This window comes from Rattus norvegicus, chromosome 2, assembly GCF_021556685.1.
Source record: "Rattus norvegicus strain SHRSP/BbbUtx chromosome 2, alternate assembly SHRSP_T2T, whole genome shotgun sequence".
Lineage (NCBI taxonomy): Eukaryota > Metazoa > Chordata > Mammalia > Rodentia > Muridae > Rattus > Rattus norvegicus.
Genome location: NC_141535.1, coordinates 222571134 through 222583337, shown reverse-complemented (window position 1 = coordinate 222583337; position 12204 = coordinate 222571134). Strand labels below are relative to the sequence as shown.

Sequence of the window (12204 nt, the reverse complement as noted above, 5' to 3'; positions counted from 1 at the left end):
AACGTTTGTTTGTTGGGTTTGTTTGTTTGTTTGTTTGCTTTTGAGGAATGAAAGATGAGATGCATAGAACAAAACATCCTTTCAGAATAGCAGGGACCTGAGAGGCCATTTGTTTTCAGTAAGTTTATCTGCATGCCCTTCTCAGTGGTGTTCTGAGAAGAGGAGGGAGGTGCTTAGGAATGATGGGGGAAGTTCATATCATCCCTCCTTATTTCTTTTGCAAGAAACAGAAAGAAAAAAAAAGAACAATTGTTCATCAAAAAGGACCAACCTTCCTATATTAGATTCTTTTTTTTCCCTGTACTGTATAATTATTTTGACCTTGAGGTTCACTAGAAACTCGTCCATTTTGCTACCATTCCACTTTCTTCACAGCGTCATAGCATTTATCCAGCAAATTCCTTCAATTCTTTCCTTATATGTTGCTTCCCAAAGGGTCACATGGTTCTTTCGAACCTATGAGCCCAGAGCTTGTGCGCACGCGCAGTAGCTGCTTCTCCGATTGGCAGACGCTAAGATCCCGGTGCTGCTGCTTCAAAAAGGAAATGCCATCAGGACCCTTAGGTTATTTTGAGCTTCTTCCCTCAAATTCCTTATCAAAACTTTAAAAGCAAAAGAACTAAGGCTTGTCTGTTTGTTTTGCAGAGTGTTTCCTGGAGAAATTGACGATGGAGCGTCACAGGTAATTTTATACCAATTTTACAGGATGATGAAGAGCTGTGAGATGTTTCTGCAATGTGCCGGGATGCTGAATGAAGTCCGTTTGGAAATTACGAGCAAACTCCTCAGATATGGAGTCTGCAAGTGGGGAATCTGGGTCAATCAAAAGGACAAGGGACTTCTTCCCATGACTAAGGTAGAACCCTGGCTTTCCCACTCTCTTACTGAACAGTGGTTCCATAGACATCATCGTTTCCTGCTAACAGTCTTCCGGCCTAATCATTGATAGAAATAATCTGAAGCCGGCCCATTCGCTTTAGGCCTTTCCATTATATATTTTGAAAAGACTCTTCTCAGCAGAACTAATTGAAAAGAGTTCATGTGCTAAGCCCAAAATATGAGCTTTTCATAAAACACAGACGCAATAACAGACTCAAAGCGCAAAAGAAAACATTTACACAAACCATTAAGAAAAAACGCCCAACCCTTCCTTTTATGAAGAGGAGAACTAAGTGTATTGGCTTCTAGCAAACATCTTACGTCTTAGCAGCTCAAGCTTTGATGTTCCCATGTCGAGCATTCTTTCTCTGCTGTGCTCTCTGTGCTATGTGCTCTGACAATAAGACTTGGCTTCATGGCCTCCCCTTGGTTTCCTGCACAAACACTAGGGACATAAAGAAGGGAATTTTGAAACCTTGGTTTTCCCATTAACCCGCAGAGCATTTTAATCTGTGGAACTGCATTGTAAGAAACACAATAGTAAATCTTCCCTATGCAACTCAGCCTAGCAATGTCTTCCAAACAAAAGTCAAACACAAGATTGTGTGATAATAGAGGTTTGGGCATGTGCACCCAGATAACACAGAGCCTGATTTTCTACTTGGCAACCATGCTATTAATTTAAATTGCATGAGGCTAGGTGGTCGATAAATTACATTACAAAAAAAAATGTTTGCTGTTTATTTTGTGAGATGATTTTTCAGTGTCCTGAGGAAAGAATTCCTCGTGATAGTTAGCAAAAAAGAAATCTGGGTACCAACAGTTCCCCTCTCCCCAATTTCAAAATCATCTTCTGTCTTGATTTATGCTCGGTATTTTACTCTTCAAACTAAACAAATGACTGTTGTCTTCATCAAGAAAGGAAGAAATTTAAAATTCAAAGAGATTTTGGATGCTGGAGGAAAGCACGTATGCTCCGTGGTTCTGTCTGTTGTAACTGATTAAAGGTGACGTGTCTGAGAAGGATCAGCACTTGAGTTATCTGTAGACTTTTTCTCTGAGAGGGGACATCAGAGAGCCTGCTGCAGGCCTCAGCTGAGAGCTGGTTTTTAGGAGGAGGCTCTGCTCTCCAGAAAGAACAAAAGCAAAAGCTATAAAATTACAGCGAGTTGTTGATTCTGTGACCAGTTTATTGGGAATGGAGAATGTACAACAACGAAATTCTTACGGGACTCATTGCAATTCACCAAGGATGTTCCTAACAGAAATTCTCTACATATATACTATGTATACTGTGTAAAAAGGAAAGCAGTAGAAATTGTTATTTTAATAACTGGGGTCAGGTTGTGGTAATTTTTTAAAAAGATGTTTAAAGAAGAGCTAGGAGAGTAACCCAACCGATAGTTCAGCCATGCAAACAGATCTGAGCCTTCTCTCTCTATCATAATCTAGAACGCAAGCAGTTGAAGACTACTCCAGCTTTCCCGGCTTCATGGTGGTCCTACCATTGTTTGAAGAGATGCCCAGGATAGTCAAGGAAAGCTTTTCTTCCTCTGATGTCATAGTTAGGCCTTAAAAATCAGCAAATCACTTCTCACCACTCCAACTGTGTTTTATTCTAATATCCCTGCTGTCTTTTATTGGCATCTCATATGCATATGTTCATAAGAAAACGGCCCCTGGGTTCCATTCCTAATACCTAGCAAGGAGAGCAGAGGCTGCTGCTTACAGAGACCTGACACACAGAACCTAAGGCCTGCCTAATGTACTCAGCAGGCCTTGCAATGTACTTCTGTCCTTCCACTGACCCCCAAAAATATTTAAAAACAGAGCTCATGAGTCTCCACAGAGGCCTTCAAAATCCATTCTTCTGAAATGCCAAATATCAAGTTATCTTGCCTAAAAGGAAAGGGGTTTTGCTACAGCCTGTGGAAAGATTTCAAATGCATGTAATATCCAGTGACTTTCTTCCAAAAACTTCTTCTGAGTCTGGGAGAGTGGCACACATCTGTAATCCCAGAACTTGGGAGGTGGAGAGAAGAGGATCAGAATTTCAAGGTCATTCTCAACTACATAGAAAATCAGAGGCTACCATGGGCTACATGAGACCCTGTCTCAAAAAAATACAAACAACAGCAACACATGTTCCTCATATATTTGAACAATTCACTTGATGAGGCAATACAAAAAATGATTTTGTTCTTCCCTTCTTTATGTCCCTACATACTTAAAGCAATTCACTTAACTCTTCTGACTAACGATATAATGGTGGTGTGTAACTTTTCCTGAGGATACATGAGAAACTATCTATTCACCCCAGTAGGGCACTGGCAATACATCAAAAATGATTTTATTAAAGTCCAAGATAATAAACCAATCAGGTTACTGGGGTTACTCAAGAGTAGTATGGGGGGAAGTGGTGCTTACAGGAGCACAGACAACTAAAGGTAACTATATAACCAAAACAAACAAAAAAGAAAAAAGGAAATGAAAAGAAAAGAAAAGAAAAAACACCCTATCATGGGTAACAACTTATAAAATCAACAGCCCTAAAACTCTTCCACAACTTTTAGGTACAGCAACAGATTGCAGTGTCTCCTCTCTTCAGACATCCTTACCGGTTATTTAACCCTGTAGATGGAAAAGCCCTGAAAATCTTGTATGTTTCAGGGATCTTTTGAGGTTGGTGAGTTGTTAACGTTTTAAAGATAGTCCTTCCAGAATGGAAAATACGTAACATTACCTGTTTTCCTCCCACGTGTTTCTTATGTGCCTCCCTCATCCCTCTTGCTCCCTGAGCCTTGGAGGAGCGCTATAAGGCTGAGCATCCATGACACTGTGGTGCAAAAACAGTCACTCACTCTCAGGAGCCTTAGCAGTAGCCAAGGCAGTCATCATTTGCAAAGTGAAGTTTCCTTCTATGACTGATTGTGGCCCAAACCACAGTGACCTCTGGGCACAAAGTACAAATGTTTTACAGATACACCACGTCTAGTTAAAAACAAGAGCAGTTGGTTTCCCTTTGCGGCTTCTGACCTCCCCAGCCACAGGCTTTTGTGTTTGTATAATGACATTTCTTCCCAGGGGATAAGTACTTGAGTTTGCTTTTCTATTGCAGTGATAAAACATTCTCACTAAAGCAGCTAGAGGAGGACAGAGTTGCCTTTGGCTTACAGGGTGGGATGTTACTCATCATCAGGGGAAGCCAAAGCACGTGTGAATGCAAGTAAGAGCTTGACTGAAAGTGGTCGCAGCCTCCCCTGTAATAACCGCACCATTTTGCCTCAGTATGAGCCTTGTCAACAGAAATGTACAAAGACGGGAAGTGTGACGATCAGCGGGGAGAGATACAGTACGTCACGTGTCTTCTTTCTATGTTCTTCCTGATAGGCGGATCTTTACACATGGCCTAGAGATGTCTGCATCCCTCTTTCTCTCCTCCTTTATTTTCATATTCTCTCTCTTGTTTAACAGATTTGTTCAATTTTTGTTTTTCTCATAATTTATTTTTATTCACATTACATCCCAATCACAGCCCCTCTCTCTGCTCTCCTCCCGGTCCTGCCCCCACAAATCCTTCCCCCCTTCTCCCCTCCCTTCTCCTCAAAGAAGGGGAAGTCTCCCCTGGGTACCACCCCATCCTGGGACATCTAGTCTCAGCAGGACTAAGCCCCTGCTCTCCCACTGAGGCCCAACTAGGTAGTCCAGTATCGTTTTTAATTATGTGTATGTGGGAGAAGGCATATGCATGTGAGGGCAGGTGTCCATGAAGGCCAGAGGCATTCGATCCCGTCCTGATGAAGGTGGAGATAGCTGTGAGTGGCTCAGTGTATACAAGACCCAGATTTGAAGCCTCTGCAAAAGCATTTATGTTACTAAGTGCCACATCATCTCCAGAGCCTGCTGATTCTCTCTTTATGGTGGAAACGCTGACCTCTGTTTCTAGAACAAGTCTCAAATCTGTTCCAAGCTCGTGGCATGTGCGGTAGTTCTTATGGTTCTGTTGCACAAAATACCGATGAATTCCAAATTATTAATATTTTTCCTTATTGCTCCTGGATGTGCAGAGTTAGGAATATCCTTCCATCCTCATAATACAGAGGAACTTGCTTCAGCTTTCTTTCTGCACTTGCTTTATTTTTGTTTGTATTTAGTCACAGAGACTTCTAGATTTTAGCTTTTTGAGAAAGGTAAGGAATTTAACTGTGACTTTTTTTTCTAGATGTCTATTTTCCCAAACCTTCCTTAATGTTTTCCCCTTTCTTCCACTGGCAAAGATATGGCTGGCCTGCCACAGCGAGATAATAAGACCCTATCGGTAAGTAGATACAAGGGCATATAAATTAGGCAAAGCCTACCAAAACACTTCAATGGCTAGCATTCACAGCGAAGGACCTAAGAAACCTTTCAGGAGAGGAAATTCATCAATGGCCACGTTAAGGCGTGAGTCAAGCAATACGTGCCCACTGGCGGACGACAAGACTACTGAGTGTCTGTGTCAGGGGATACAGTACACCTGGTCAGCAGCTTAAGGCTGGGGAGGCCACAGGATCTAGGAGAGAATGTGCTCTGAAGTCCTACAAACAGGTAAGTGCTCAAAACAGGAATGTTATTCCAGTCACAAGTGCTCTATCCGAGAAGCCTCTTATTGTAGAGACTTAACGTAGAGGCTTAATGTGGAGACTCACAACTGGCCAAAATGGCAAGAATCTGTGACTTCTGAGCCCTCAACCCTAAACAGGACCTCTATGATGCCCTCTACACCATACTGCAGAATGAGGAAGGAAATGCTCATAAGAGTAGAAGGATGTCGAGAAACGCCTGGAACACTGTTCTCAGGAGAATAGGCCATGCCAATCATGAGCACACAATGGCAATGGCTGCCTGCATACCATTTGCATAAATTAAAGACATGAAAGTAGGAGAGGAGCTGGTCTGAAGGGAAAAGGAAGGTAGAGGGAGGAGGAGACACTGAGGGAGGGTAGAGGAGAGGGACTCTGTGGATGGTCTCTGTGATGTACCAAATATTCACGCCCAGCTCTGTTCATTGCTGATTTTAAAATCGATAATCTATATTAATCTCATTGTAGTGAGCTGAGCTTCTAGTGAACACACACATTTTTCTTTCTCTGTTGTTGTCGTCATGTCTGCTCTTATTTCGAAATAGCAGAGGAACTTTTATTGGGGTCACATTAAACTTAGTAATATGAGAATATTTAATTCTGTTCACAAACTTTAAGATTACATATTGTTTTCTCACAACTGTTGTATGCTTTGGGGGATCAATGACATAATAGATCCAGAAAATGAAACTAGAGGATTTTTTCTATATTTTTGACAGACCTTAAAAACATTGAATTGTTGAGTTATTACAGGTATGATAGATTTCTCTGTGAAGCTACCTCAAGAATCCTCTATTGGAAACTAATTTTTGTGGTGATTATTTTGGTTGTGCTTTTATCAGAGTCATTTGTGGTGAGTTAATTTTCTTCATTATCCATTTATAGATATTTTGTTATTATTATATCTTCTATGGGTGTCTTGCCTACATGTATGTCTGTGTACCACATGCATGCAGTGCCCAAGGAGGCCAGAAGAGGGCATCAGATCCCCTGGAACCGGAGTTACTGGGGGTTGGGAGAAGCCATTTCTGTACTGGGAACCAAAGGGCTCCTCTGTAAAAGCAGCAAGTGCTCTTAATTTCTGAGCCATCTCTCAGCCCCTCTTCATTATCTGCTTTTAATCGAGGTTTTAAAATCTATTAGTATGAGAGGAAACTGGGAAGGGAGGATAACATTTGATATGTAAATAAATAAAATATCTGATAAAAATCTATTGGTAGAGAAGCAAAAATAGAACTTCCTAAATTTTGGGGAGTGGGGTATTCTGTTTAAGTTTTAACTGTGCCTTTTGCTTTTTTTTTTTAATCTCATGGCTTTCTTCTTTGAATTACCTTATGTAACATTTTTACCATTTTTGTATTAACCAAATGGCTTGAAATGACTTGAGAGCTATGTTTCTGTTTTAACTGTTGATATCTACTTTTATCTCCATGGACTACTTAGTGTTTCCTTCAGATTTACTCTATTGTTCTTTTTCTAGATTTTTGAATGGGGTGTTGAGACCATTTGTTTTGATTGATTTTGATACATATATATGAGGCTATGAATATTTCTTTGAAAACTGACATATACCCAGGGATGTGTGTATGTGTGTGTGTGAGTGTGTGAGTGTGTGTGTGTGTGTGTGCTTTTGTTGTTGCTCTTTTAACAAATGTGCCATTTTGAATTCTTTCTGTTTTCAATGATATATTTTTTTGTTTTGAAAAAACTTGAAATTTTGCCTTTCATTTTCCATTCTCTGCAATGTGCTCCTACTAACCTTAAAGAGCTAGCAGATTTTTTTTTAGGCAAATCCAGGCACGTGTGTGTGTGTGTGTGTGTGTGTGTGTGTGTGTGTGTCTGTGTGTGTGTGTGTGTGTGTGTGTGTGTGTTAAAATAAGCAAGCCCTGGTAAGAAAATTTAGAAAGTACCTGGAAGAAAACCCTCCTCTTTAATAACCTCACTTTTCTCCAAGTTCACTCGTTAGCATTTTTGCCCTGCTTAGATGCTCTGCTTGTTCAATAGGCCTACAACACGGAGAACTTCAGTTTGCTATATAATTTAATACAGTCGTAAAACCATACAGTATACACAAGCCTGGTTTGTAGCACAATATAGTACATGAAAAATGGATTTGTACCGCCATATAGTGTCCTGCTGAGGTGAGAAATATTGTTGTAGGAGGAGATTGGGGAAGGGTTTCCCCACATCCTGCTTCATTAATCCCTTTTCTGTTTGGTATTCCTATAGCAATACATATTAACTCCCACTATTTGCGGGGGACTTTCAGCAGCTTTCTTGACCAGCAGCTCCTTCCAACTGCAAGCCGAAAGCTCATTCTGAAACACACATACTAAAACAAATCTTTCTCACCCGCTCCAAACTTCAGTCTAAAATCCAAGCCTCAGTGGGCCTGTCATCTTCTCGCTACATGGCCTGTGGAGTACTATACATTTGCTTTAGCTTTCTGTCTCTGAACCTATTTCTGCCTTTTCATCTCCATTTAATGGGTGCCTCATATCAGAGCAGCAGTTGAAATGATTACACCTCAGGCTTGCTGGGGGAATTCAGGAGCTTGCCAGGAGCAAAGAAACTCAACAACGCTGTAGAGAAACACAGTCCAACGCAGCCAGGCAAGCACCGGGCAGCGTAGACCAGGGGCAGTGCCAGAACAAGGCCCCGCATCAGTGCAAGCAGCTGAGGAGAGCTAGACCCCCATGGCATGAGGAGAGACCACAGCAGAGGGCCAGCAGCCAACCTGGAGCTGCAGAAGAGCGGGGAGGGAGCAAGCTCACTTTCCCAGCTGACCAAGCGGGATCAGATCAAAGAGCCCGATGGAGTCATTTCATCTGGCACCAGAAACCCTTCAGAACCAGAGCCAGGGCTGCCACAGCTGATGCCAAGGGCCCACTAAAAAGGCCTCCCATGGGCGATCCACAGGCAATCCATCCTCAGGGCTGAATAAAGAGGTGGTTTTAGACACAGCTCTGCCACCCAGCATTGAAATAACCACAGCTACCACAGTAAAGTGTCATAGCGGCTGCTTCGCTAACAGTTATCCATCGCCGACACACAGCCGCAAAGCAGGATCACAGCCCTGTTCACAAACCAGCAGCCGATAAAGACGAAACAAAGGCAGGGTATGTGTGTATGATTTCTTTAATATTAAATGAGAAATGGCCCAGCTTAAGGCCTATCAATGGGGATTTTCTTTTTAATGTGAACCCCATCCTGAAAGATGTTCATGTTTAAAAAAAACAGCTACCCATGTTTACTTCATTCGTTTGCTTATCTGGGGAAACAGAACATAAAGTACAGCAGTCGATACATATACAACACAATTCTAACTCCTGCAGCTCGGGAAAAATAGAGAGGGTAGAGAAATTTTAAGAGCCCAAGGTGCGGCACCCCTTTTGTTAAGATGGTGTCTTCTAAACATGAAAGTGAAGCTGTACTTGTGAAATCTCAACCTCAGAGTTGTCTAAACAAGACCTACACAGTGACAACACCAGTCAACATGCCGATGTGAATGGGGAAGTTTTCAAAAGGCTCCTAAATAAAGAGCTACAGACGGTCAATGGTAGAAGAGAGCGGGAGAATCAGTTTCTTTTTCCCAGTGACAATCCCCATAATCAGTTGCCCAGTGCCTAGTGTTCAGCCATAAACACATGCACATAGAAGCAGCATTAAATAAATACAGTAGTTTATCTTTCTATTTTTTAAATTTTTTTCCTTTTATTGAAAATATGTTTTCCCATACAATATATCCTGATTATAGTTTCCCTTCCCTTAATCCTCCTCTCAGTTCCTCCCCACCTCCCCTTCTTTCTAGATCTACTCCCTTTCTCACTCTTATGAGAAAAGAACAGGCTTCTAAGAGGTTAACAACCAAACATGACAAAATAAAATGCAATAAGACGAAGCAAAAACCATCATATCAAAGTTGAACGTGGTCTCCCAACAGGAAGAAAAGAGCCCCAGGAGCAGGCACAAGATTCAGAGACCCACTCATCCCCACACTCGGGAGTCCCACCAAAATACTACACTAAAAGCTACAGTCAATACACAGGGGACCTGGTGCAGACCCACGCAGGCCTCGTGCTTGCTGCTTCAGTCTCTGTGAGCTCATATGTGCCCTGCTTAGTTGACTCAGAAATTATGGATTCACACTTCACAGATTCGCTGCCCTCCTTGCACAGTGGCGCTGCTCATCGTCCAGTTTTACTACATGTGCTGCCAAAGCAGGCGTGATTGCTTAAACTTTAATTAATTAGGTTTTACATTTTTACTTATTATATCTACTTCACCCCCTCCTTTTCTCTTCCCCTCCAGCTCCTCACCCGTCTCCCACTCTCTCTCGTATTCACGACTGGTGGAGTGCTGAACCCAGTTGAGAAGAAAGGTTCCACAGCAGTTCAAAGTGTGGATTTTGTTAGTTTTAACCCCAAATTGTCTTTCCTGGTTAGGATGATTACGCTTTCTTTCGTTGGCAGTGTTCAAGTGTGACAGTGACTCGGAACTGCAGCATTACCCATCGTTATGTCACCACACCAATGTCATCACATTCTGCTGCTGTTTGACCCATGTGTCAAAAAACGAATCCCCCATGACTGGAAATGCCTCTCCTATTGTAACGCTTGCTTCGATCCGTCCACCTCTGCAAACATTACAAATGATGTAAATTCACTCAGCAAGGTTCTGAGGATGATGCATTCTCTGTGCGATTCTTAAGTTTTGTCTCATCTCCAAACGCTTCGCTCGAACACAGAAATAAAGGGTATTTTACTTCATCATTGATATTCTCTCTGCTGGGACTCCGTGTCTTTGGCTGTCGCCAAAGAGCCTATGGCTTTGCTTCTGTTTCTCTGTAAGCCATCCTTACTTACTCTCCAATGGCTTGTATATATCCTTTCACTTTTATTCACCTTCCTTCCTCTATCCTTTTTCTCTTTCTTTCTTCCTGTTCTTGATTCAGCACACTATCATGAATCCCAGGTTAGCCTGGAAGGCATTAGGTAGCCCAGGCTTGCCTCAATTTGTGACACTTTGCGTGCCTCAACATTCCCTGACAAGGTGCTCACACCACGGGGTAGGCAGATGTCGCCATCCCTGCCTCACAAAGTTGCCTTCCTATAACTCATTTCCTTTCAGCAACAAGAGTTGCTAGCTTCAGTTTTCACTCTTTCATCCCTCTTTTGGCTCTCAGTGACGTTTTGTTAATGATAGTTACTAAGTACAACCAGGAATAACAAGTCTACGGCAAGCCTTTAGACTGTCAATAAATCTCGTTCCTCTCCTTTTTATTATTTCAGTTACCATATACCTAAGAGGTTTTTCTTTACATTCTAAATAATCATCATACCCCTGAGCTACATCCCCACTCCCAAATATGATATTATTCTGAACTTCAAGTGAACAGGGACTTATTCTGTAGTCTATTCGTACCATCCAAGCAGGCCCATGCCCACAGGAAGTGCTCAGCAGATTCTGGATTCTCTCTTCTCCTGTGACCTGGCCTTTTGAGTTTTCAATCCTGAAGAACCCTGAGTGAGCGTGTCCACACTTCCTTTCCATTCACTCTTTTATTGTAAAACACAGATTTAAAGTGAGTGTTAAAACAGAGGCAGCATCAGAGGACTCGTATGATGCCTGAGATTTTAAGTGGACATTACTACTGCTCTCTGGTTTTCAACCACACTGTATGTAACCAATTAGATCCAATTCTGTGGAAGTAAACCTCCTCGAGTATCTCTAAAAGGTCAAGTTAGGAGCACCACATCCGAAAGAAACATTTCATTCCAAGTAACTCTTCTTCCTAGCAGGGGAAGACATTTTGAGTGGAAACTTTCTGTGTCCAGTCACTGCTCAGGGGGATGTCACTGTTTTCTGTTCCAGAGGATGAAAGCTTGCTGGGGGCTGCTGACTTCCGAACCCTGCAAAGATGGGGACTGGCAGTGCTCACACACACACAGATACTCTATGTGGGGACGCATCAGGAGGGCTCTAAGATTTGTCTGACATAATATGTTAGGCAAAAGGACACATGCTATGTTATTTGTTGCAAATGTTCAAGAAAGCACTCAAATTAAGGAGCGGTTTTTCTCAAGGCTTTAATAGGTAAAGTAACAAACAGCATACATGAGTTAAATATTTTTATAGCTTTAAACATAAGATTTCAGTTAGAATGATTTTGAACATAAATAATATATTTCATTAGGCAGAGTGAAGTTGAATTTTTCTCTGTTACACCACCAAAGTGCATCAGGGAAAAATGACATGGGCTTGTAGTCCCAGTGTTCTGGGGACAGAGGCAGGAGGATAACCATGAGTTCAAAGATAACATGGGCTACTTAATAAGTTACAGACAAATAAGGGCTTGGTGATTTGTTTCTTGCATCTCAGAAGAAACAAAGACAGAAGAGATAAGAGTGCTTCAACTGAGGTCCTTTCACACATGAATAAATGACAATTGGTCAGACCATTTTATGAGAGTACTGGGAAGAGTTTAGTATTAGATAAAGGTAACATGAACAGCAGGAGTCATAGCATATCCCGATAATTCTAAGATTAGGGGGAACATGCCAAATTTTCTGTTAAAAAGTCTAAGAAAAGACGAGTCAAATAGACTTCTAGTCTGTAGAAACCTCTCCCCTCCTGGGAGCATCGAAGACTTCTCACAGGACAGCACTGATCTTCAAATTCATTTATTGTCCATTGGTGGTTA

The 12204-nt window shown here is 41.8% G+C and overlaps 1 long non-coding RNA gene across 1 annotated transcript; it reads left to right on the top strand.

Moving 5' to 3' along the window:
- The first annotated feature begins 493 nt into the window (after positions 1–493).
- Positions 494–10270, top strand: LOC147996552 (uncharacterized). The gene is made up of 3 exons (XR_015678326.1): positions 494–564; positions 646–682; positions 9974–10270. It is a non-coding gene; the product is annotated as an uncharacterized LOC147996552 (long non-coding RNA).
- Positions 10271–12204: the final 1934 nt, after the last annotated feature.